Source organism: Copidosoma floridanum, unplaced genomic scaffold, assembly GCF_036245765.1.
Source record: "Copidosoma floridanum isolate Cflo_tuat_1 unplaced genomic scaffold, Cflo_Japanese_pri ptg000030l, whole genome shotgun sequence".
Taxonomy (NCBI): Eukaryota; Metazoa; Arthropoda; class Insecta; order Hymenoptera; family Encyrtidae; genus Copidosoma; species Copidosoma floridanum.
Genome location: NW_028321907.1, coordinates 17772133 through 17796511, shown reverse-complemented (window position 1 = coordinate 17796511; position 24379 = coordinate 17772133). Strand labels below are relative to the sequence as shown.

The window sequence follows — 24379 nt, the reverse complement described above, 5'->3', positions numbered from 1 at the left end:
TCTGATAGCTACCCGGTTGAGAGTGACTGATAAAACCTCATAAAAAAAATATTTAATGAGATTCATAATGTGTATTTGCTCCTGGATAACTGAATAAAGACTTATTAAAAACTTAAGGATATTTTATAGGAAGAGTCGCATAAGATACCGGAATTCTATAAATATTGACCGATAAAACCAAGTTCGAAGCAAATTGATTATGGTTTTGTATAGGCACTCACACATTCAACAAAAAATTTGTGTTACGCAATTAGTTTTTATATGTAGATCCACAATTATAAACTCTGTATAGGATTTTTCCAGGAAATACTCTCCATGTATCGTTATGGGAGTAAAATAGTATGTAACAACAAAATTTCGATTCGATAACTTACATGTTTTTAATAGGCTTTGTCAATATGTGTTTTATATGTCAATCTATTTTCTCAAATTGTCAGATTCTGTAATCAGAGGTTTATAGGTATTTAAACCAGACAATAGTTAATGTGGATGTATCAGGCACTTCAAGAAAATATTTTTAATCATATTTTAGTGGTATGTATATGAAAATACGACAGTATCGAGATAGTACAGGATACACGCCCGGGTGTTTGCTAACCTCACCTTCGACTTGGGTGGAAATTCATATCCGGGAGTGATTGCCGTACTTTCGCCCCTGGTAGCGTAATATACTATTCATTTTAAGCATATACAATTAAGTTTGTGATTTGTCAGCGATTTGACTTAAAATTATTTCTCTTAGATATTTGTAAGGGAAAATCATAATAATTAGAATAATAATTAAACTATCAAATGAAATATTTTTCACTACGTTAAAAACACACACGTATGATAAGGTAGAAATAGCTAGAAACTGTAATTTTTTTTTTCATTGAAATTTAATATGTTATAAAAAATATCTTACAAATAATAATTACATGTAATTGTATTACAATGATAATCACTGCTTCAGAATACTTACAGTTTATAAGACTTGGCATACTTTACAAATGTAATTTAGTCATGGCAACAGCTATTAGTATAAACGGCGTAAACAAGCACCTTTGGTAACTCTGATACACCTAATCTTACTGTTTTTTATAATCACAATCTTTTATAAAATCACAATTTTTATAACTATGTATAAATATTTTTTTTTGGCTTTACGATCATTCTGAATAATGCCATAATCATATGCATAGTAATTAACATACTTTTATTTTGTGTGTATAACTTTATTCTATACAACTTTCTTCATCCGTGGTTAAATCAGATGCTGTATCCACTAGTAATGGGGGAGGACAACGAGTTCGACAATTCTTTATTTTTTCATTTAGTCCGTCAAGTGATTCTAAAATATATTTTGTTTTTATAAATATTGTATTTATTATTTTTTCGTTTATATGTGTAGTAAGTGTATATATTTACCAGCATCGTGAATGATTATTCCCTCCTTTATTCCTGTTGAAGTACTTATGTTATACTTTTTCAATCTATTGTATGGTTCCGAGAAATGATATATTTTATTTTGATCAACAGTCGCAAAAGTATCATCATTAAACTTCACATAAAAAAACATTGTTGATAACCTGTACATTAAATTGCGATAAATATATTAAAAAGCAAAATAAAGCATTGAAAAATGCTGTGTTATATTTTTAAAGAGATTTGTAGTAATATAAACCCATTAAACATTTTTATATTATCAAGTATACATTGAATGACGTATGACTGATACATTTAACTGTGATTTACACCATAAAACCAAGTTAATACGATTAAGTGCTTGGTATTGTTGCTTACACTATCAATCCAAGATAATTGGTATATGCACCATACATGATTATTACAGAGTACATTCTTTTTTCTTGTAAAAACTTGTACATAGATAAAAAAAGGTATAAAATTGTATAAGAAAATAAAATTACTTCTAATAAGTATAAACCCATTATATATTACCATATTATCAATTTTATTTTGTATGGCGTATGATTGAAACATTCAATAGTGATTCACACCATACATCCAAGGTCACATTAACAAGTATTTGGTATACTAGTTTTCACTATAAATCCAAGTTCATCTACATACACGCCTTACATGCTTATTACAGAGTAACTCCGTACTCTTCGTAAAAACTTGTACAAACAAACATTTACTTATTAATGAGGTTTTATGGTGTAATCACTATTAACTCTTACACTTTCTCAAATTTCTGTAATCATTGCTACATGTTACATGTTGAATAAAGGGATAATTTTTTAAAAAATTTACAAGACCAATTACCATTTTTACTACAAAATTTATATAAAATAGATTTGTTTAAGCTAGCAGCTTGGAGGTGCTTGGAGGTACGTGTGCTCCTGTCGATAAAATTTTACATTTTATCAAGCTTTATGTTAGGTCATGGAGGTCCTCCTAGTATTTCCCCGAACAAATTAGTTAATTTTTAAAATCTAAGCGTCACATCAATTAAACAGTATTACACTTAAACGTGGTCAATGAATCATCAAAAACAAGAAAAAGTATAGAGAAAATTGAAAAATTGATGAGGACGTGTTTAACCTACTAGTAGAGCATGAAAAAGAACTTACTTTTAACGTATCCTTTGGTACTTATATCAGTGGCGGTAAGGAACATAAATAGCCATTTTTTGAGGGTGTTATTATTACACTAATTCACTCGCGTAGAATTAAAAATATAATTTTTCATCGCACAACGTTGTTTCAACAGTGCGGAGAATACAGTGGACGATAGTTATATAGGTACTAGCTTCTACCTGTTGCTGTGTAGACTGTAGTTGCGTAAAAGTGACTGTATAAGCTACGCGCAACGGCGCAAATGATGGAATGATGATTACAGCCGCATCTACATCTACAATGGCCAGCTCCCCAACTCAGACTGATGACCGCACCGCCCAATAGAATTGCAGTATGAAAGTTGTAAAGGTGCGGTCACTGCGGTCCCGGATCGAGTGTGGGCTGTGTGGGGTCCGCATACGGCTTTCGCTTGAGTATGAGGCTCTTTTACCGTCAAGCTTGAATCAGATGGCGCCAGGGCACGTCGCGGCTGTCATGGCCGTCTCACTTACACAACATTACTTTTCAGTATTGTATGTACATAGGAAATTAAAGTGTAGTGGTAAAGCGCAATATTTGAAATTTTGAAATGAATAAGGAAGACAAGAAAGAATATTATGGGAGCTTAAAAGTTTCAGAATTGAAAAAGCTTTTAAAAGGGAAAGGAGCAAGAGTCAGTGAAAGAAAAGCAGAACTCGTGGACAGGTAAGCCATGACTTGGGAGCGGCAAAAATGTTGGTCTCCCAATTGCTTCGAGCCACTTTTTTTTTATCACACTATCAGAAGGAAATTTAAATTTCACTTTCTTATCGCAGGATATTACACTGCACTTCATTTTTCCTACTATCTTTAAACGTAAATGCAAACAAAAATTGTCTGCAAACAACAGCAATCATTTACAAAGGTTATGTCTTCTGCTTTGCTCATTACACAGATAGGCTCACGAACGCAATACACAACTGTAAATTTGACGGTGTGTAAGTATGACAGCCGCGACGTGCCCTGGCGCCATCTGATTCAAGCTTGACGGTAAAAGAGCCTCATATACGTACGTGCTGTACCATTTAAGCCCGTAAAAGTGAGGGAGAGGTTTGCGTATCTGACCTCTCTCTTACTCTTATGGGCTTAAATAGTTACGCGGTACGCGATACGCACCTCATCTAACCGCATCCTCAATCAGAATTAGCTTACGAGTTTTGAAACGCACACAGGGACAAAAACTTAATTCACGTAAATGTGGAAAGACACGTATTTAGCAAAAAAGTATTAAAATCTTGACAATAAGAAAAAAATTAATTTGATACTGCAATAATGATACCCTAATATTCACGTAAATTTAGATGGCTATCTTAATTTTGAATTTAATGTTATTGTACAGAAATATAATTCCGCAATATATCTATAAAAAATATTACTTCACAAATAAAACAATTCAAATTTTTTTAAATAATTCGGAATGTAAGAGTACATAATTTTATGTAATCTATCCGTATTGCCTCATATCATAAAATCATGTATTGTTATAGGTTAGTTATGATTGGCTTTACGAGTTACTGAACTCGAGTAATAGTGTGTATTTGCTCCCGAAAGTGCATAAATAAAAACTATTACTTTTGTATAAGTGATTATCCAAGTAAATGTTTATGAGATTAAAAACTACATTTGTTCTTATTGAAACAAGTTAAATTTAAATGAGGCATTCCATTAAAATGTTAGGAAAAAATATAATGGATATTGTGGCATTACTACATACAACACAATAAAACCAAATTTATAATCGATATTTATTATTGTGTAATTAAACATATTAAATACAGGAAAAAATATATCAGACTTTACAATATAAATTGCCATTAATCAAAATCACATTAAATACTATAGAAGTTCTATTGTAATTTCTCTTTATAACACTGATTAAAAAACTTTCTACTTGTATTTCACAAAAAAACAAGTTAAATAAATTGATGTCTTGGATTTCCATATACAAACCCATTAATTATTGTACTTGTCATTTTCATGGCTTATTAAATTTGATTTTATTTAATGGGAGTTTATAAGATTTTATCAGTCACTCTCAACCGGGTAAAGCTTTCATACGCATTTAACCACGCAGCTACTGGGCTCTTGCTGCCCGGCTTGTTTAATAGTAAATTTTAATCATTAGTTTGGTATAGATAAAAAAATGCCTGTAAGTGAGATACTTGTGTATGTGTTGATTGCTTGGCGTATCGGTAAGTATATCTATATGCCCGACCAACTTGACTGTAATCGGTTATACAGATATACTGATATCATGCTAGGCCCACATAGTTATCAAATTTCTCGTTGGAGGGCGCCGTTTTTGCAACGCAATTGAGGCCCAGCTGACACATAATGATGTGCAAACGTAGCCGTGGGTGTTTGCTTAAAATAATTACAATGTATCATCTTATAATATTGTATCACACTGGAAGAAAAGTGGCAACAAAAAGCCAATGCGATGTTAAAAGCGTCGCATTTTAGATGATAAGTTTTATCTTCTACGCCCCCTGGCGTGAGAAAAACAAAGCGTCTACGTGAGTAACATTGAAGCTAATGTGCAGCTGAATAAAATTAAAAGCGTATGACGTGCGCTATTAAATGACAAATGAGCGGATATTTCGTATTTATTTGTTAAAGAAAATGAATCTTTGATCTCCAACTGAAAATTTACCAAAAACTGGCGCCTCACGTGTTTTGTTGGTATAGCAAGTGCATTTGTCGGTCAGCTGGATCCCTAAGTGTGTTGAGTATACCTATACGTACGTAATTATTATTATATATTATCATAACAACTCGCCGCGACGATGCGCTGGTATATAGATATACAAAACTCGATGGAAATCTGACCGACCGACTGAAAAATGCTAATGATACTAATTACCAGGTCAGATTATGTTCATCACTAATTATTTTTCCACACTATAGATGGCATATAAGCTTTGCTTTGATAAGTATAAGCTCACTTGTAAAATAATAAAAAGTGTTGTTCTGCACACAGGATATTGTATTGTGGTCGTTGTGAACGATGACGGTTAATCAAGTCCGAAAGAGGCTGTTTCGAATCAAATGTACGTGTATGTGTATACACGACGAGGCTTGAGCACTTGTCCATTGTAACGTGTATTTACGCGCCTCCGCTGTCCATCCGTACCTACATATTTATATCATCATCATCATCGATAGGAAGTTGAAAGTTTGAAGATCAGTCAAATGTGCGTATTGTGTAAATACAATCAGACGTATCTTCCCCATCTACTACATCGTAATCCATAGGCTCGAGAGGGTTCAAGCACAATTAAATACGTACAAGAGGTGCCACTTTTTTCTGTTTTTTCGTTTATTTGTTTCTCGTTAATTTAATTACTTTTATCTTTTTTTTTTCTCATCATCAAAGTAGTCAATTTTTTTTTTCGACTCGTCTATACATGCGTTTTTCTAAACAATCACGAGATGATACGGTTTACAATATATGGCGTAGAAATCTCCATTGTTCTTCAAGTTACTGGAAAATCTAGTGATTGTTTCTTTCCCGATGCCATCACTACAATTATTAATTCAATGAGACATTTGGCTGACCCAGTTGTTGATGACGTGATGAATTTTTTCAACCAAATGTCCTAAAACACGAATGTAAAAGTATTACAATTCATTCAGACTGTGTAACAGTTTGAAAGAGCAACACCACTAGCGACAGTTGGAGTCACTGGACCGGAGATCATGAATGGAAGTACCTGACAATTTCTCATTAATTATTTAATCTTACAAATTTATCTAGTTATAAGACGTTTATACAAGTAATGATAAATTTTCTGTTGTCTATGATAACCTTATACATTTATCTGAAAAAAAATTTCCAAAAATATTTATTGCGTAATGATACACATGCAATTGTTTGCTGCAAGGATTCTTGAAATCGCGACGAGCCAGTATTTTCTTGTAAACTATCGCATCCAACTTAAAACACATACCTGTACAAAATCCCGCTTGTTGTCCTAAATATATTGTATAGTCGGGAACGGGAGAACTTTGTACAGGTTAAATGTGCGTTTTCGCCCTTTCAAAGGAAAGTTTTAAGCTGCAAAAGACTAATTGAGTTGGGAAAAAATAGCTAAGGTATTAAACATGTCCTCAAAAATATGTTATTGAAAGGCTTTTATCGTTTATCGTATTACAATAGCTGAACGTGTAAAAAAAAATGAAAAAAGAATTGCACCTACAAGGCCTGTGTTATTTTTCCCCCAAGTGACTAATATACACCGCGATAATCACGTGACCTTTTGACCAAAAATATGTTAAGACGTATAAGTTTTGCATTTTATTTTTCTAAAATTATTTTATTTAGACATGTAACAATATTATAATACATTTATAATCCAATTAATATCTAAAGAAATTATATTTTCAATATCTCAATTATTTATTTCAAGTGCATTTTTTTCATTGTAATTTATTGATAAAAATTATTTCTGTTTAACCAGTGCAACTTTCTTACTGTTCAAAACACTACTTTAATTTAGAATCCAAAACACATGAAAAATTTTTATTTCTTAACATATTTTTTCGTACACCCAAATTTAGCTGTAATGAAAAAAGATACCCAGCATAAAAGCAAGGATGAATCGAAAAACTTATCAATAAAATTATTGTACGATACAGGTAATTTGTGTAGGATGGAAAAAAAGCTTAGTTTATTTATGTACGAAATACGAAATGTTATTTTATTCGACAATAAAATTAAGTAATAATTTTCGTTAAATGACATTTGTATTTACAAACTTTAACGACGTAAATGATATACCCAATATGTACAAATACATGTATAAATTATACAGTTTTTAGAAATTCTGTTGACTATGATACAATCTACTTATAAACTAAATAACACTTGAAGATTTCAATGCTATGATACAAGTTATATTTTTTTCATATAAACGCTGTACACTCTAAATATTAACAATGAACTTAAAATTAAAATCACATGAAAAAGCTAGTTTACTTTAACACATTCGTCACAATAAAGCTTAATAAAAAATGTCTGACTATATCCCTCGGTCAAAGAAGCACGTACAAAAACAAAGTAAGTCCACAAAAAAATCAACTATCTTTTTTAGTTTTTTATATTAATACCTCCCTTGGCCTGAGAGTTTGTTCGTTCTACTATAGGCACTCGATAGTAACTATATTCAATAGCCTGATTATTGGCTAAAAGTACACTTTTTATCATAACTATTCTTGCACTCGTAACTGTTTCTCTTTCTTTATTTCAACTCAATTCATAACTGTTAAGTCCCATGAACGAGAGCACAAGAAAAGAAAAAAACGTTCCGATACGTTTCTCTGGGTGCAGCCGCATCCGAAACCAGACGTAACTTTCTTCGTCAACGACGAATCTCAAGTGCCTAGTTGCGATAGGGTTTGAGATGGCAGCAGTGGCCGGTTCGCGCCTACCCTACAAGTTAAGGTGGACGGGTTTCGAGTGCCGGCGTCGTGGAGGCAGGGGTGGCGGCGTTTCCGGCCATGTTTGCTTGTGCTTGTTATCCTTATTGTTACCGATTATGCAACTGCCACTGCTACTGTTATCGCTGCCGATATCTTTTTTGCCAAAGTCGTGCAGTCTGGCGTCCTGCTGTGCCGACTTATTGTAGTCTACTATAATGTCCGTGAATTTTATGATTCTCCACCGGTACAGGACCTCTTCCTTGGGGTTCTCGGCGTTTTTTTTTACGGCCTCTTGAAGCTTGACAGCCGAGTCCGCGGAATCCATCGGCGATTCAGGGACAAAGATCTCACAGTCCGACAGCGCCAGCCCAGAATTCGTGGACAAGGATAAGCAATCTTTGCGTGGAGGTTCTGTCAAACAGAGATTGTCCAGGGAAATTCCATCAGCTACTGTAAAACGAGAGGAAAAATGATTTGAACCAGTTTTTATAGTGTAAAGTCTTTGGCGGATCTCAAGAAAAGTATGGTGCTTACAGTGTAGGCTGTCGATGCTGTCTTGGGCTCCGCTGTCGCTTGGCTTGGCGCCGAAAAGCAGGTCGACCCTTTCACCGAACAGGACCTCGCAGTGCTGGATAAGCATCTCCACGAGGGCAGGAATCGCCTGGCTCTGGTTGACCGAGGGACTCTCGGACCAGAGCAGACTTGGCCCACAGCACACGCCGAGGTTACTCGCGCACATGAGGTTGTGCTTCGAGCGCCGGGCTATGTGGTGCAGCACATGGATCAGGTGCGACAGCAGCGTATAGTTTGCCCTTGGCAGACGGTCCAAAATGCTACAAACCAAACGAACGTTAAACAAATGGATAGTTATGTATGATAAGGTAGCTCCATTGAAGTAAAAATATCAGGGGTCGTACCTTTTGATCGTCGTGAGCGGGTCCGGAGACTTGAGGCTGGCCATCCACAGGGAGAAGAGGTGAGAGGTAAGGAGGGGGTCGGGCAGTGATCTCAAGAAGTCCTTGAGTAGGGCAGCCACTGCGAGTACGGACGCGTCTTCGAGGCAACTACTGTTGCCCGAGGACTCGATCTGGTCCTTGAGCTCCCGGACCACCCTTAAATTGGCGGATTTGCGAAAGATGCCTTGGGTGGAGGGACCCTTGGCGAGGAGCTGCTGCAGCATGACGAGGACTGGCTTGGGCAGACCGTTCTCGTCGAGCCGCGCCAGATTGACACCAAAGACGCGGGGGCTAGAGGAGGCGGATTTTCGCAGGAGACCCCATGTCCGGGATTTGTGCGACTTTGCATCACTATTAACTGACGCCAAATTTCGCGCGTCGGTTTCCATGTACTTTTCGTACTCGGCAAGCCTCTGAATCTGAAAGGAAAAACGGTTGAGATTTTGGTTAGTCGTTACTTTTTGATTATGAGACACGGAAACAATTTTATTTCTATAAGAACATCAAAATCTGCAAATTAGTACTTGTGTCGGAGAAACATGATTAATTTTATTTCTTTTTTTGCACGAATAATCGCAAACGTGGGACAAAAATTTTGTATGGCGAACAATAACAAAAATCGTTTTTCAAGGAGGTACAATTCATAGACAGAGAGGGGATGATCCAGAGCTCTGGGGAAGTGTGATTCCCAATAATCCATAACCAAATTAAAAGTCCACTAAAATGTAATTTGTACAGTGAAGATGACACACATGTGGACTCTGATAATGTATGTGAATTAAAAATTTACTGCCTCAATAAATTAGCATCGATTAAACTCTCAATATTTCCAAGCTAAAAATCTAACTCAATGCTGCCACCTGAATACATGTGTGCATATACCTGAGAAAGAAAAAGGGTCTTTCCCGGCGCCCTCAAAACTGGTATCACCGAAATTACAAATGTAAGATGCGTCACGCACACGAGCAGGGAAATTCGACTTTCTCGGTTTTCTTCTCTTTACTTTAAGTACATTATCTTTTTTTTTCCATGAGAAAATCGCATATGCACCGAAACCAATGAATAGTTTGTACGCTCGAGAAAAATAGCAATGCTACATATACATGGAAAAGATTTACGCTTTAACCAGTGTAAGTGTACAGCGAAGAACGAAAAAAGTGCGCAGGAAAAACGGATAATACAAAATAGCAGTTGCGCCCGAAAACACCGATGTCCCGAAAATCGGACTCAACATTACATCGGAGGTACCAAAACTAGCATTGAGACGCACCCCAACTCCGATTTTCAAATTCAAAAGTGGGCAGCAATGATATTTCAATGCCCGATTATTCACTTTAAATATTTCTACACATCTAACTGATATGGGAATGCGTGCAAGGTAAATATAGTTTATGTAATTTTAACCAAAAGTTACCTCACTACTCGGCTGGTGATCATTTGGTCCGCGCCGAAGGGACCGGAAAGACGCTCTAGTCTTCCTGCACCAGTTAGAAATGGCCTTCTTCATTTTTCACTCTGACGTACACTCCGATTTCACTAGTTGCACCCTTCGGTTCACAATGCGAGCAGTTACCACTAGTAGACACTAGAACACTCCGGGAGAGAATAACTGAGGACTGAGGGACGGTAGTCCCATTGCATTCCCGAATATCCCCACACTGTGCAGTGATGAGTTTACGCCCTTTCACTATTGGCCCGAGCGCAATTAGTCTGCAATAGGAAGGGTCAGTACTATCAGTAGTGGGATTATTTGGGTGGGGACATGTACATAACTACATGACTAATTGTGTTCGAACACATCTCAAGACATTGGAGTTGTTTCTTAGGGAAAAATTATTAAAGAGAAAATACATGGGAACAAGAACGAGAAAAATAAAACGAGTACGGAAGCTTTTCAAGTAAATAGTACGTATGAGCTCTGCCGAAATATTTATACCTCTATATTTTTTGTACAAATTATGGAAAAAAATTGAATTTCTTCAAAAATTTGTACTAATTTTCATCATAAGAGAGAGTATGATAAGAAATGAAAGATTTGCATTTTAATTGTGTAAAATTATTTTATTAAGACTTATTTTATAACAATATTATGATTAATCCATAGAGCAATTGTTAGCTGAAGTAGTTATGTTTTTGAGATCTTGATCATTTATTTAAGTACATTTTTTTCATTTTAATTTATTGTTAAAAATTATTTCTATTTGACCAGTGAAAATTTTTACAGTCCTAAACACTATTTTAATTTTGAAACACATGCAAAATTTTTATCTCTTAACATATGTTTTGTAGAAATTAAATTTTTTGCCACAAAAAATTTTTCTCATAAGTTTTACTTGCAAAAACCATATCAATTACTTAACCACGCTACAATACATGCATAAATTAACGCGAAGTACTCAGAGCTTAGGGTACATCCAGTGCATTTGACTTTTTTTTATTTCTGTTTTAATGCGTTTTTTTATGGTTGCTTTATTACTCGATTACAGCGCGTTTCTTTGATTCGCGGTGCTTAGCTATGGTTTGCCAGTAATTTTCAGTACTGGGAAGTAATAGAATTTTTGTTCGATGCCATTTATTTACAATTCCAATCTTACATATGAATAAATACATTAATGCTATGTAAAATTAATTTATTGTTCATTTATTTTTGTAGCTTCTAGTGCACTCACACGTAAGCTTACCTCTTCTCGTATTTTTTTTTTTATTACTATGCTATCGTCTACAATGCTGTTTTCATATGGTTACAGTCTTTTTTTTCTCTTGCTCTTTACTCTGCTACTGAGTTGTATTGCTCGCACCACACTCAGTTAGGGTTAGATTTTTTTCTACGAGAAAAGTACACAACTGTGATCTTGGGTATCCTATTTTATTTTTAGCCTTACATTTTTGCCGCCCGTTTTTTTTTTCAAAATTAAACTATTTACCTTAGACGGAGTTTAAAGAATGGCGTTATTGTTTCCTAGTTCTCCATGCGTCCAAACTGTTTTGATTTAACGACTATAATTACAATTGTATATTCTTAATTTTACACTAAGTAGTGTACTAGTTGGGGTTGAGAGATATTGTTGCTATTTTTTTTTTTTTTTTTTTTTTTTTTTTTAATTATAGAAACAACGATGAAAGAGTCGCAAGCCACCGTGACTTCCACCAGCAACCCTTCGTCCTATGATGGATACGGTAAGCCAATCATGATATCAAGTCCATAAATATAAAGTCGGGGGGTCGGGTAAGGTTCCCTGACCTGTTTAATTAGAATAGACCCAGCATAGTTTTTTTTTATGCATTAGGGCCTGCGGAACACAACTTTTCATGTTGGGTCGCTGTCCAAAAGGTCAATTTTTTGTTAATTGACAAATTTTACTTACAAGTAACAAATGTTGTTTTTTTTTGTTCGTAAAAAAATTTTCTTTTCTGATTTTTTGGTCGCATTTGAAGCAAAAAGTTGTGGATGAAGTATATTCGTAAAATTTATACTTTTTGGCAAAAACTCACAAAGTTTTGAAAAATATGTTCTTTACGGTTTTCGAAATCTTTTGGTGTTTTTTTTTCAAATCTAGTAATCTAATTTATAACGTAATACTTTTTTTTGTTTAAAATGAGTGAAAGAATCGGGTGAAAACTTTCGTTTGTCGAAAAAACCAATATTTAAAATTAACTGACAAAACTCGTCGAGTATCAAAAAATTGACCATTCGGACAGTGACCCACCATTAAAAATCGTGCTCTTAATACATTAAAAAAAAAAAAAAAAATCGGTGAGTCCATCCTATTCGAACAGATTACGGGACCCTATAAACATGTAGACCTCATACGATCGGAGAAAAAACTGCGGATGCAAGTAAACACCTCCTGTAAAAGCAGTTCCAGGCCAAACTCACAGCTCGACGGAAACGACGATAAACTATTCCAGCTCGTCAACGCCGAGACACCCGTCCTCGAGTCCAAGGCCCAGCGCAGCGCGAGCAAACATAAATTACCCCTTGCAGGACAATCTTGGCGCCTCGAGGTACCTCGCTGCAAATATTTTTAAGAACACCTTTCGAGAGAGAAAATTTTTTTTTTATTCCGTTTACAAAATAAGATAACCAGCAAAGGTCCAGACTCGACGTCCCAAACTATCGAGCCTCCCAGGATGTTCGGTCCGTTTAACGACGAGGAGCGAAAGGAAATTTTGACCAAGTTTTACGATCAGGTAAAGAGCAACTTGGAAAGCATTGTCCGGCCCAATGGAAGCAAAGAGTTACCTGCGAGGACGTGTGCCGACCTCTTTGCCGCTTTCCCCCGAAAAACCTACGGGTTAGAGAAATTTCTAATTCACGAAAATCTACTTTGAAAAAATGCTATAATCATCAAAATACAAATACCCATACAGGAGAGTATTGGATTGATCCGAACGACGGTGATCCTCGAGATGCGATACTAGTACGTTGTGACGCCGAAACGCGCTCGTCATGTATTTTGGCTAGTCCCTCGCGAACAGTGGAAATCAGTCACGAGGGCAGTGAATCCGAAATTTGGCTCAATGAAATCGACAGCGCGTCAAAGGTATAAATCGAAAATTTTACCGATCACCATTGACGGTTTGTACTTCGAATTTTTTTTTTTCAAATTTTTTTTCATACAGATAAATTACAATGCGGACAGCAATCAAATTGGTTTTCTGCAATTACTTTCTAAAGAAGCCGAACAAAGTATCACTTACAATTGTAAGAACAGCGTCGCTTATTTCGACATTGAGCGTTAGACTTACAGAATACTAATAAAATAACTGGGAAGATTCGATTTTGAGGGGAGAAAATAACGTTAAAATTCTTGTATATTCATTTGGTACTGTAAAATCATACACATCATCGATCAAATTTAAACGAAATTTTTTAAAATGGATATCAATTAATTTTTAGATCATGACATAGCTAGTAATAAAGTGATCTACAATAATTATTTTGAGCCACCTCTAATGAAAGCATTTCTATTGATCTGTATTTTCTGTTGGCAAAAGAATAGTAGTGAAACGACAGACTATACACCATTTGATTTGATTATTATCTTTGATCCAGTGATTAGAGCGGAGAAACGTTATTTTAACTGATATTATGGAAAAATCGTAAAATAGTTCCTAAATATTTACATTTTATAAAAATACGTTAGACATACATTTAATAGAACTATGATTCAAGTGCGAGAATTCTAACATTTTTTGGCAAGTGTTTTATGAGTAGTAGCATATCATATGTATTAAATTGTTAAACAACAAATAAAATGTGTAACGAAATGTGTGCCAAAGGGGACTTTTTAAAGACATGCCTACACAAATAACAAAATATTTTTCCAACATTTTTTACCCCTTAGCCTTCGTAAAAGTCGTAGGATTTTTCACAAATACATTCGTATACTTACATAAAAAAACCTCATCATTTAAATAATCAATGTTCAATCTAATAAACATATTTATGAAGTATTAGAAACGTAAAATAAGTAAGCAATTATATTTAACTATGTTTATTTTAATTTCAAAGTAAACCAATGGCCTTTACGCTCAATCTGTGACGCAAGAGATGTAGAAAATACTGCCTATATATTAACATTAAAGCGATTATTATCTATTGTACTCTGTGGTATAACAAGTAAAAAAAGTTACACGCAACTAAAAACAAGGTTTATTTTTTTTCTTAGAATGATTTGAAATAAAATAGAATACTTTTATAATTTATGAGGACTACATTTATTGAGCACATACAATAATATACATTCGTGACAAAAAAATTTACTTCAAACATTTTCTTCATTAATATATTACTATTGGTCTTTATAAATGTGTTATCGCACAAAGTTTAATACTCCACGATCTCATTAAGACCCGTGTTTAAGTTTGACGACAAAAGTCCGAATTTCCATTGGTTTCAGTAGTACCACGATAGAATTACTGGAGGCCTGCACTTTGTCCGAGTCCAAATTTCCAGTTTCAACGTTATCGTCCGTCCCCGACGTCCACTTCAATCGCTGCTCGTCTTTCAAAAACTGATTCGCACCAAGAGTCGTTTCTCGCACCCAATCCACGGAAAAACTGGCGAACAGCTCCTATCGGCAAAAACAATCCACAACTCAAGAATGTATCAATGGAACCAATTGTGATCAATAAGAAACATAATAGGTATTACTTTCAAATCGACTTGGGCAACTGTCGAGTACAAGGAAGTTTTGCCATTCTCAAATATGTGCTCAAGTCGCAGTAGAACTTCCCCATCCTTCCAAGGCTCGAGAGTCAGAATACGAATGTTTTTAGGCAGCAAAATCGTTAAACCGTCGCCCTGACGGATCGAGGAAAATTTTGAATTTATTTAGTTATTTTAAAACTCGAGTGATACCTGATACGATAAATTTGAAAATGGTAATTCGAATGGCAATGCTATCAAGTATTTATTAAATACAAATAACTTTCGACGTTACGACCCATACACTTATATATAGATAACGAGGCCCTCATCAGGTAAAAAACTTAATCGTCACACTAGTGACTAAGTGTAGTACGCAAGATGGTAAGGTAGCGAATACATTGTGACGAACGTCGAAAGTTATTTGTATTAATATATACTTGATAGCACTACCACCCGAGTTATTATTTTCAAATTTAAATTCTTCAAAAATACATGCCGAAGTACAGCAGGGAGTGACAAAATGTACAACCTTCATTTTGTAAAGTTGATTCCAGTCTTGAAAAGAACTTGTCGTGGGGGTGAAAAAGAGCCAAGATCCAAGGGACAGTTCAATCGCTTTCTCTTTTTCTTGCAAAATGAGCTCGTCCTTGTCCATCAAACTGCCGGTCAGCAAGTAATGTTTACCTCTGACCACAAGGCCCGTTCCGTACGCCATTTCGTTCAATATTTGATTGAGGCGGTTCATCTTGTCGTGATTGGTTAACCTTCTGTGAAGCTGAAACACATTTTGGCGAAATTCAACGCGTCAGTTTTACCATTTGGGGTGACTTTTTCGTTACCATCAACTAAATTTGTCCTCGAAACAAGCTCGAGCCACCCTGTGGCCTGTCGGTCAACACACTCACACGTAACAACTTCCTCTTGTCCTCGATGGCGATTTTCGTTGGGATCGGGTAATAGTTACCAGAAACTCGTTCCTCCAGCCAAACGTTTATGTGAGGGCGCTTGTTGAGCTTACGCTGAATCATCTCCCTACCATTGCTGTCCGTGTAAAATGTCCTTCTGTTCACCAAGTTCGTAAAGTAATTGCTGACCACTTTCTTGCCGCCTATCATCTTCGACAAGCTGTACAAAATAATTTTATAATACGTATAGAGGATGAACTGTTTTTTTTTTTTTTTACAAGTAACCATTAATGTATGAAATTACTCGATGGGCACAGGTCCGATCAGCCAATGAAATTCCACTTGACTTTTTCCCTTGTAAATTCTAACTACTTGGCTCACCCATTCATTGACTACTTGATGAATTTCCTCGACCAAAGGTCCTGCCGGCATTTAATTTTTGAAAATGGTACAATCGAGACTTAATGGCATATTAGCAGTGTCCCATATGACATACCTTTGAAGATCTGCGTGGAGTTGGTAACATTTAAAATATGGGTGATGCTGCTCTTTGGTCTTAAAACATACAGCCCCGACGATCTGTTGGCGACCAATGCGTTGTTGCCCTCCGCAGCATCGTAATAATGAAACGATTGTCTGATTTTCAGGCCCCTTGTCCCGTGAGTCATATTTATCAAGATTCTACCTTTCGCGTTGGCACTTATGTTAAATAACTTAAATACAACGTTTATTGTTTATGGCATTGCAAAATGATATTGGAAAAAGTAATGGTCAACTTTTTACCTCGGAGCCTATAAATTGGGAGCCATTAGCCGGTTTTGGGTCGTTTGGCACGAAATTGGGATCGGACTTTTTTTGGTAAACGTAAAACGATTGGAAACCAAGCGAGAAAACATTTTCAGCTAGGAAAACCAACTCCATTGTTGCACTGCTGACTCGACCGGGGATCGCTTGCACTTTGTCTGGAATTGGCACCATTTGAGTAACCATATCGTTCCCTACAATTAAAAAAAAAAAATCCCATCAATCGATTAATAATTGGGTACATTTATGTATTTCAAAGGTGACTTGGACTATTTCCACTGGATTAATCAAAATAGCTGAAATTTTCTAACTATGTAAATGAGGTATGCCTCATTCATTTACGATAAAAAACACTGGGGTTAACCACTTTACTTTTAAGAAAATCACTATTGAAAACTCACCAATTTAACAGACAGTCTTACAGAATTTGTTACTAAAATGACGCTAACTCCAAAAGTAAATGACAAACCTCTGTAAATAAAAACTGTATTTGTACCTTTTTTTTTATTAGTGATCTCTTAGAACTGTGAAAATTATACGTAAACCACTTAGATTTTAAGAAAATTTAGAGAAAAGTGATTTATCGTCTTCTGCGCATGCGATGATTAAAGTGGTGAGTTTTTACTATTTATTTTATTGATATTTTATAACTTTTTAGGCCATTAAAACTCTTGAAATTGAACGCGTGATTCATACATTCAATAATCATGACAATGGACAAAGAACATTTTTCGTAATCAATAAAACCTCAAAGGGCCCCTCACTGGGTACGGCACCAAACGTTCAAGCCACCTTTATTATTGACGCACCAGTAAAGTCTTTGACCCCGTACACCAAATTCTGAACCGGCACTCTGATGAACTGCTGGACCATTTGACTGGTCGGATTGTACACAGTGACAACGAATTTTCGGTGATTGGAGGAATAATCACAGGCGCTAATGTTGAGAAGCAGACACGAGTGGAATTCCGGCGCATTTGAAATTTTTTTTTTCAATGCCCAATTGCTGAGAACAAAAGACATGTATATTTTTCAAACAGCTGATATTTTCAAAGTGCATGATTATTATTATTTTAGAGCTTCAGAGGCAACGTGCTCTTCTTTGGAAATACTGCGATGTAACAGTTTGGCATAGTCAAACGCAACATTTTGCATTGCAGTGCCCGTAATGGCGTCATGATGCTTTAACACCCCCATTGCCTCTCGGAAACGTTGCAGCTCTTCGGTATCGGGCAGATTCGCCAAGACAGATAATTGCTTCGCCACCTGGAATGACAAAAAAAAAGATAATCCAATTTTTTTTTGCAAGTTGAAATGGGAAATTCATTAAAGCCCCGACTTGCAAAAAGTTATTGCCGAGTCTTTCGAAGTACTTCAGTGCCGGTCTGGACGTATAAAAACCGGTCCAAAATGAATGTTGGTCGAAAGAGTAGGGGAACATATCGCCGATTTCAACAGGCCATCTCAAATCGTGCTTGTGCAGTGCCCGCAAGTAGCACGACGGAGTTGAGTGAAACACCTCATAGTTGTCTCCTTCCTTACTGTTTATGTACCTGAGTAATCACGCAAATTTGTTTCAACCGTATACTTCGGCATGTTGTTTTAGAAAAAAAATTTGAAACCAACTTGATGAGTTTGTCTATGTTGGCGAACCACAGCTCAGCGTTTAAGTAATGATGTGTCCGTCCCATTGTAATGATTATATTATTGGTCTGGTACATCGTAGCTTGTTTCGAAGCAAAATGTAGTAGTTTCTCTGCCTTTAGTCAAATAAATATCTTGTACAATAATATATTGTTCCAAAGTGATGGCATGAAAAATTTTCGCTTACTCTGTCATGTACGTTGTAATTTACGTTGTTTGGGTCATCGATGATGGGCACGCGATTGCCGCAGAAAGTATCAAAACAAAAACCAGGTGGGGTGAAAAAACGGTAGTACAAAATCATCGTAAATAGATTGGCAGATTTACCTGAAATTCATTTTTATTTTCATCAATCCTGGTTTTTCATTGAAATGAAAATTTTTTGATATATACATGAAAACCCGTATAAAAAAAATCTTACTTTTTAAAAGTATTTATGTTGCACTCTACGTGGAAAAAAAATACAGTCTTATAATCTTTTAAAGACATAGGACTTTTATGTATAGAAAATTACGTCATCCTTTCAATTCTAAAATTAGAAAGAAAATGAGTTTTCGATGGAGGTATGCTAAACATTGCAAACAGCCGTACAAGAAAAAAGTACGACTTCACTTTTCCGGTGCAAGTAGCCGGAAGTGAAAATTGTACTTCCCCTCTGGGAATGAAAGTAAACCACATACCTAGACTATCACTGCCTTTCCAGATGAATTCGGCAGTTTTATTCCACAAGCGGGCCCAGTTGTACACGTAATCGATTCGACCAACGAACATTCCATCAAAACCCATTCGAGCGAAAATGGAAGCTTGTTCGCGAGAATGTCCGAAAGGGTCAACTTGCCATCCGACTCGAAGTCGCCCACAAGAACCAAAGGAGTCATTTATTCGCCTTTAAAGGTAAATAAGTTTATATTAATCGCAACAATAAATCATTCAATCCAATTGTAAGCATACCTGAAGCCCCAAGTGTATTGATCAATCAGTGATTGGTAATTTGTGGTAGCCTCGTCGTTCATACTCCAACCACCACCAACTATTTCAAATCGTCCTTCGTTGACCAACATTTTTAACTTTTCTCTCATAGTGTCGTTTCGATTTTTCCACCACTTCCATAGCATTGCCATTTCGGCAAACGCAAATCTAATTACAAATCGGTTTGTCATCATCCCCCAGCGATAATTAACAATAAAAGTTTTTTCAATTTACTATTATTTTCTGTTTCTACAATAACATTGGCGTTGAAAAATATATATGTAATAATAACAACTGATAATCAAAAATTATGTATAACTTATGACATTTTATTACTTGTCTCAAATACGGACTTTACAATTCTCATTATCGGTTGTTATTTTTCGCTGAGATCGTCAGTATGGTGTAATGGTATACATATTAGTTGTCAAAATATTGATTTGAAAATACCTTCTTCCTGGATTTTTTAGGAGCGATTCAATGACATTGTCGATCACGTATTGCACCCCTGAAATTAAAATATTTTTTTCTTACTCGCTAGCAAAAGGGAGGAGTACTTCACGCTTAATGTAAGGTAAAGACATGTTTTTCATAAAATATGCCACTTGTGATATTCCATTTAATTTTCCTTCCTGTATAGATGAATAATCAATATTATTTACAAAGTATGCGCAACTTTTATTTATATCTTACATTTGTTGTATATTACATCGTAGGTTAAGTACAACCAGCCCACTTCAGCGTGAGAATGAGCCACTAAATGCAGTACCGGTAATGGTGTTGTGATTTTGCATCAGTCCCATTGCTTCTTTGTACGTTTGATATTCTTCAGAGTCAGATGAATGTGTGAGGACCGAAAGTTGTTTGACCACCTATTTTTTCATTTTTTTATTCTTTTATTAATTGAAGGTAACATGGAGAGTATAATACATGTCATGACTTTTGACCTGTAAAAAATTATTTTCCAGTCTCTCGAAAAATTTCAATCCAGGCCGAGAAGTGAAGAAACCAGACCAAAAAGTATGGCGATTCCAGGAGTACGGCAAAAAAATCGTCAGTTTTGACAGGCCATGAAATGTTCAAGTCATTCAAAGATTTTAAGTAACACGAAGGCGTGGAATGAAAAATATTAAACTGGTCGTTTTTTTTCTCATTGATATATCTAACAAACCAAACGATGTATTAGTGTTACGCTTTAGTACCACGTTATAGTATTAATTAAAGATACACCTGATTAGTTTATCCATATTACTGTACCACAGCTCAGCTTCTGTGTACTGTAATTTATCTCCCATTGTAAATTTAATATTATCTGTTCCATACGATAAAGCTTGTTTTTTGACATAAGTTAATAGTTGCTCTACCTTTACCCATCATAAAAATTTAAAGTATACAATGAAACAATTTAAAAAAAATGTTTAAAAACCTATATATCTGATGTTTACCCTCTCATCCACGTTATAATTCAAATTTTTAGGATCATCTATAATTGGTACTCTTCCGTCACAACGAATAACAAAGCAAAATCCAGGTGGTGGTGTAAAGCGGTTGTATATTATTGACGGGAATAAATTGTTGGACTTGCCTAAACGAATGACCACCAAAAGTTATCGAAGCACAATTTAATAAAAATAATAAAATTTCCTACCTAAACTGTTACTTGTTTTCCAAATAAACTCGGCAGTTTTATTGTCGAGACATGCCTTTTTAAATTGATAATCAACTCGACTAATAAACATTCCATCAAAACCCATTTGCGAAAATAGCGATGCTTGTTCCCGAGAATGTCCAAACGAATTTACTTGCCAGGCAACCCTTGGACCATCATAATTACCAATCATATATTTTACTCTCCTGGGATTAACAGTTTTACTTTATCTTTTTTTTATGTGGCTTTAGAATTTATCTATGATTACGGAAACTCAAAAACCTGAAGCCTAAAGTGTATTGGTCTATGATCGATTGGTAATAGGAAACAGCTTCGTCATTAATGGTCCACCCTCCACTCACAATTTCAAACCTGCCGTCGTTTATTAATTTTCGTAACATTTCCTTTTTAGTTTGATTTTGACGCTTCCACCATTTCCATAAAACAAATGTTTCAGCGTAGACAAACCTAGCAAAAAAATATGTTTTAATTTCTTTTAATTTTTTTATGCAGTTTTCTTATTTATTGCCTTCTATTTTGATGCTTCGTCAATGATAACATGACACTATCAATAACAGCTGTAAATGAATTTTTAAAAAAGTTAAAGGAGTTTTTTTTATGCACTAAGTAGTTGAACTTTAGAATAAAAAAAGATTCTCACAAGCGTAGTATGTTTGATTATGCACATGAAGCCAACCAATGTTACTCTCAGAATACGATATCAAATGTATGTTTAGTTTATGTGGCTGACTGTTTGGGCAAGTCTGCGTATGGTTAATAAAATTTTTTTTATGGTAGTATTTATCTAGATCACAACATTATTTAATTTGTATCATCCAATATATTATACTTACATTAGGCCCTATTACAGGTATAGGTTTTTCATATTTTGATGACAAGAGTAGCCATATTCCAAATCCTACGATGACAAATGCGGTACCAAATATAAATAAAAATAAACTTCGATGTGTTTGCAATCTTATTTTAATTTTAATTTGTAACTAAATAGTGAACGAAAAATTGGTTAACTGAGAGAAAATTTCACATAAAAATGTGCTTTTTTTCTTCAATATTGACTGAAACCTTTGCGTGTGTTTTTTGGCGGATTTTTTTTACATATTTTTATCTCAACTTGTTGAACTACGTCAGTAAACTTGTAAACAAATGTTACTGACAGAAATTATGTAAGCAGTATAACAATTTGAGATTTTTTTATTTTATGAAGTATTACGTTTTTAGACCTTTTTTTTACAATATTTTGAACTCAATTCTCAATCGATAATTGATTTACATATTCATAAGTTTCAGTTTAACGATAACTCTTTGTCTTGATATTTTTAATTTATCTTGGAAACTATAGTAGAGAAACTTCAATATTCTAACCAGTTATTTTCACCTATTTTTACACTACGAGATTCAACGTAGTAAACTGAATATTTATAAAAATTAGCTTTACCTTTACTTATCTTCATTTAATTTTACATAATAAACTCATGACAAGCAACTGAAAAAATAATTTATTTCAAAGGAGAATAATTTATTATCATAATTGAGATACACGGGATACAATTATTATTGACGATGGAACGAGCCGGAAGCAGGAATCACCAGGAGAAAAAATTAAAAACACACAAATGATTTATAAAGGAAATATATTTATTCGTTTAGTACAAAGCCTTTCAGGCGCCATACGCACCTTATTCGCTCGCAGCCCGAGAACATCTGCAGCTCGCCACAGCGAGCGAGCGTCGCGCCCCTTGCGCCGCCGCGCTCGTTCCTCCCCTCCGTTCTACCACAGTTCCATACCCCGCGTTTCGCCTGTTTCACGCGAGCTTCGACGTTAGGGCACGGTACGTCGATAATGAAGGAGCAAACCGCCAAATTCAAAAACTGTACCAATTGATATGAAAGGAAACATCACGGCTTAATTCTTCGTGTCATCGAGACTACTTTTCAGCCTGAACGGCCCCAGACCTGCATCTGTGCACGCTAGTTTCGACCTTCAGTACAACCGGAACTTCTCGCTCCTATCGAGATCTGTGATAACAAATGGTGGCTTGACGGCCGCGAGCTTCTCGCGCCTAAACAAGTCGCCTCGATGACTTCACAAAGAAGGCAAATCGACACCCCCGTCGTATATTCACTGTTTGCTCCCCCCCACCCGACCGCGTTCAATCATTGCATCATACGTTAGCCAAAATTACATGTGTTTTATCTCTGATGTACACAGTAACGTTGCCCCTTCAAACTCGCAACCTTTAAACGCCTAATTTCGTCTGTTACAATTATTATGTTATTTATACACATCGTATTGGGACAAATTCATAGAGACGAGAGTGAATTTGATGCACATACATAGTTTTAAACATCGATAGTAATTATACATCCTTAAAACGACGATACACATTAATGAAATTTAGGGGAAAGTTTTAAGATAAATGTTCTAATTTGCATAGGATTAAGTCTTACGATCAGAGACCTATTGGACAGTTCTATACGATCGGTTTTAGAGCTATCAACGTGGGAAACCTCGTCAAGTTCCGATTTCCATTTGAGCCGCTCCGCGTCTTTCAGATTTTTATTTGCATCGAGTGTCATTTCCTCATACGAGTCCACAGTAAAACCAGCAAACATCTCCTGAAAAAGAAAAGGAAAGAAAAGAAAAAACGATCGTAAACTTCAAGACAGTTCTTACTTTGAGATCAAATTTTGCAGCTGCAGAGTACGCGTGCGTTTCGCCAGTCTCAAAAAAGTGCTCCAATCGAAGTAAAACTTTTTCTTTTGCCCAAGGTTCGAGTGTAAGAATTCTGACATTTCTTGGCAAAGCTTTGACCAGCCCATCGATCTTAAAGACCCACAGTGATGTAAAAAACAAACATTTCTACGTACGAAAATAATGAACAAACCTTCATTTTGTACTGTTTACTCCAATCCTGAAAGGATGTATACAATGGAGTAAAAAATAGCCAAGGACTAATAGCAAGTTTATTTGCAAGCTCCTTTTCTTTCATTATCAAATCGTCTCGGTCCATCAAGCTACCAGTCACGAGACAATGTTTGCCCTTGACGACAAGCCCTGTATTGTAAGCTATTTCATTCAGTCCGTGTACAACAACCGCCTATGAATCTGTACTCGATCAAACGTTATAATTTGTTTATTTTTCAATGATCTAGTCGAGATATATTTTGAGTAAATTTTGTACGACCATCATTTCGATTTCTCCGTCCCTGAGACTCGAGCCACCGTGAGGTCTGTCGGGTAAGACGCTCATACGCAACAT

At 35.6% G+C, this 24379-nt stretch overlaps 1 pseudogene; it reads right to left on the bottom strand.

The window, feature by feature from the left end:
• Positions 1 to 14823: 14823 nt before the first annotated feature.
• Positions 14824 to 24379, bottom strand: LOC149373517 (lysosomal alpha-mannosidase-like; annotated as a pseudogene).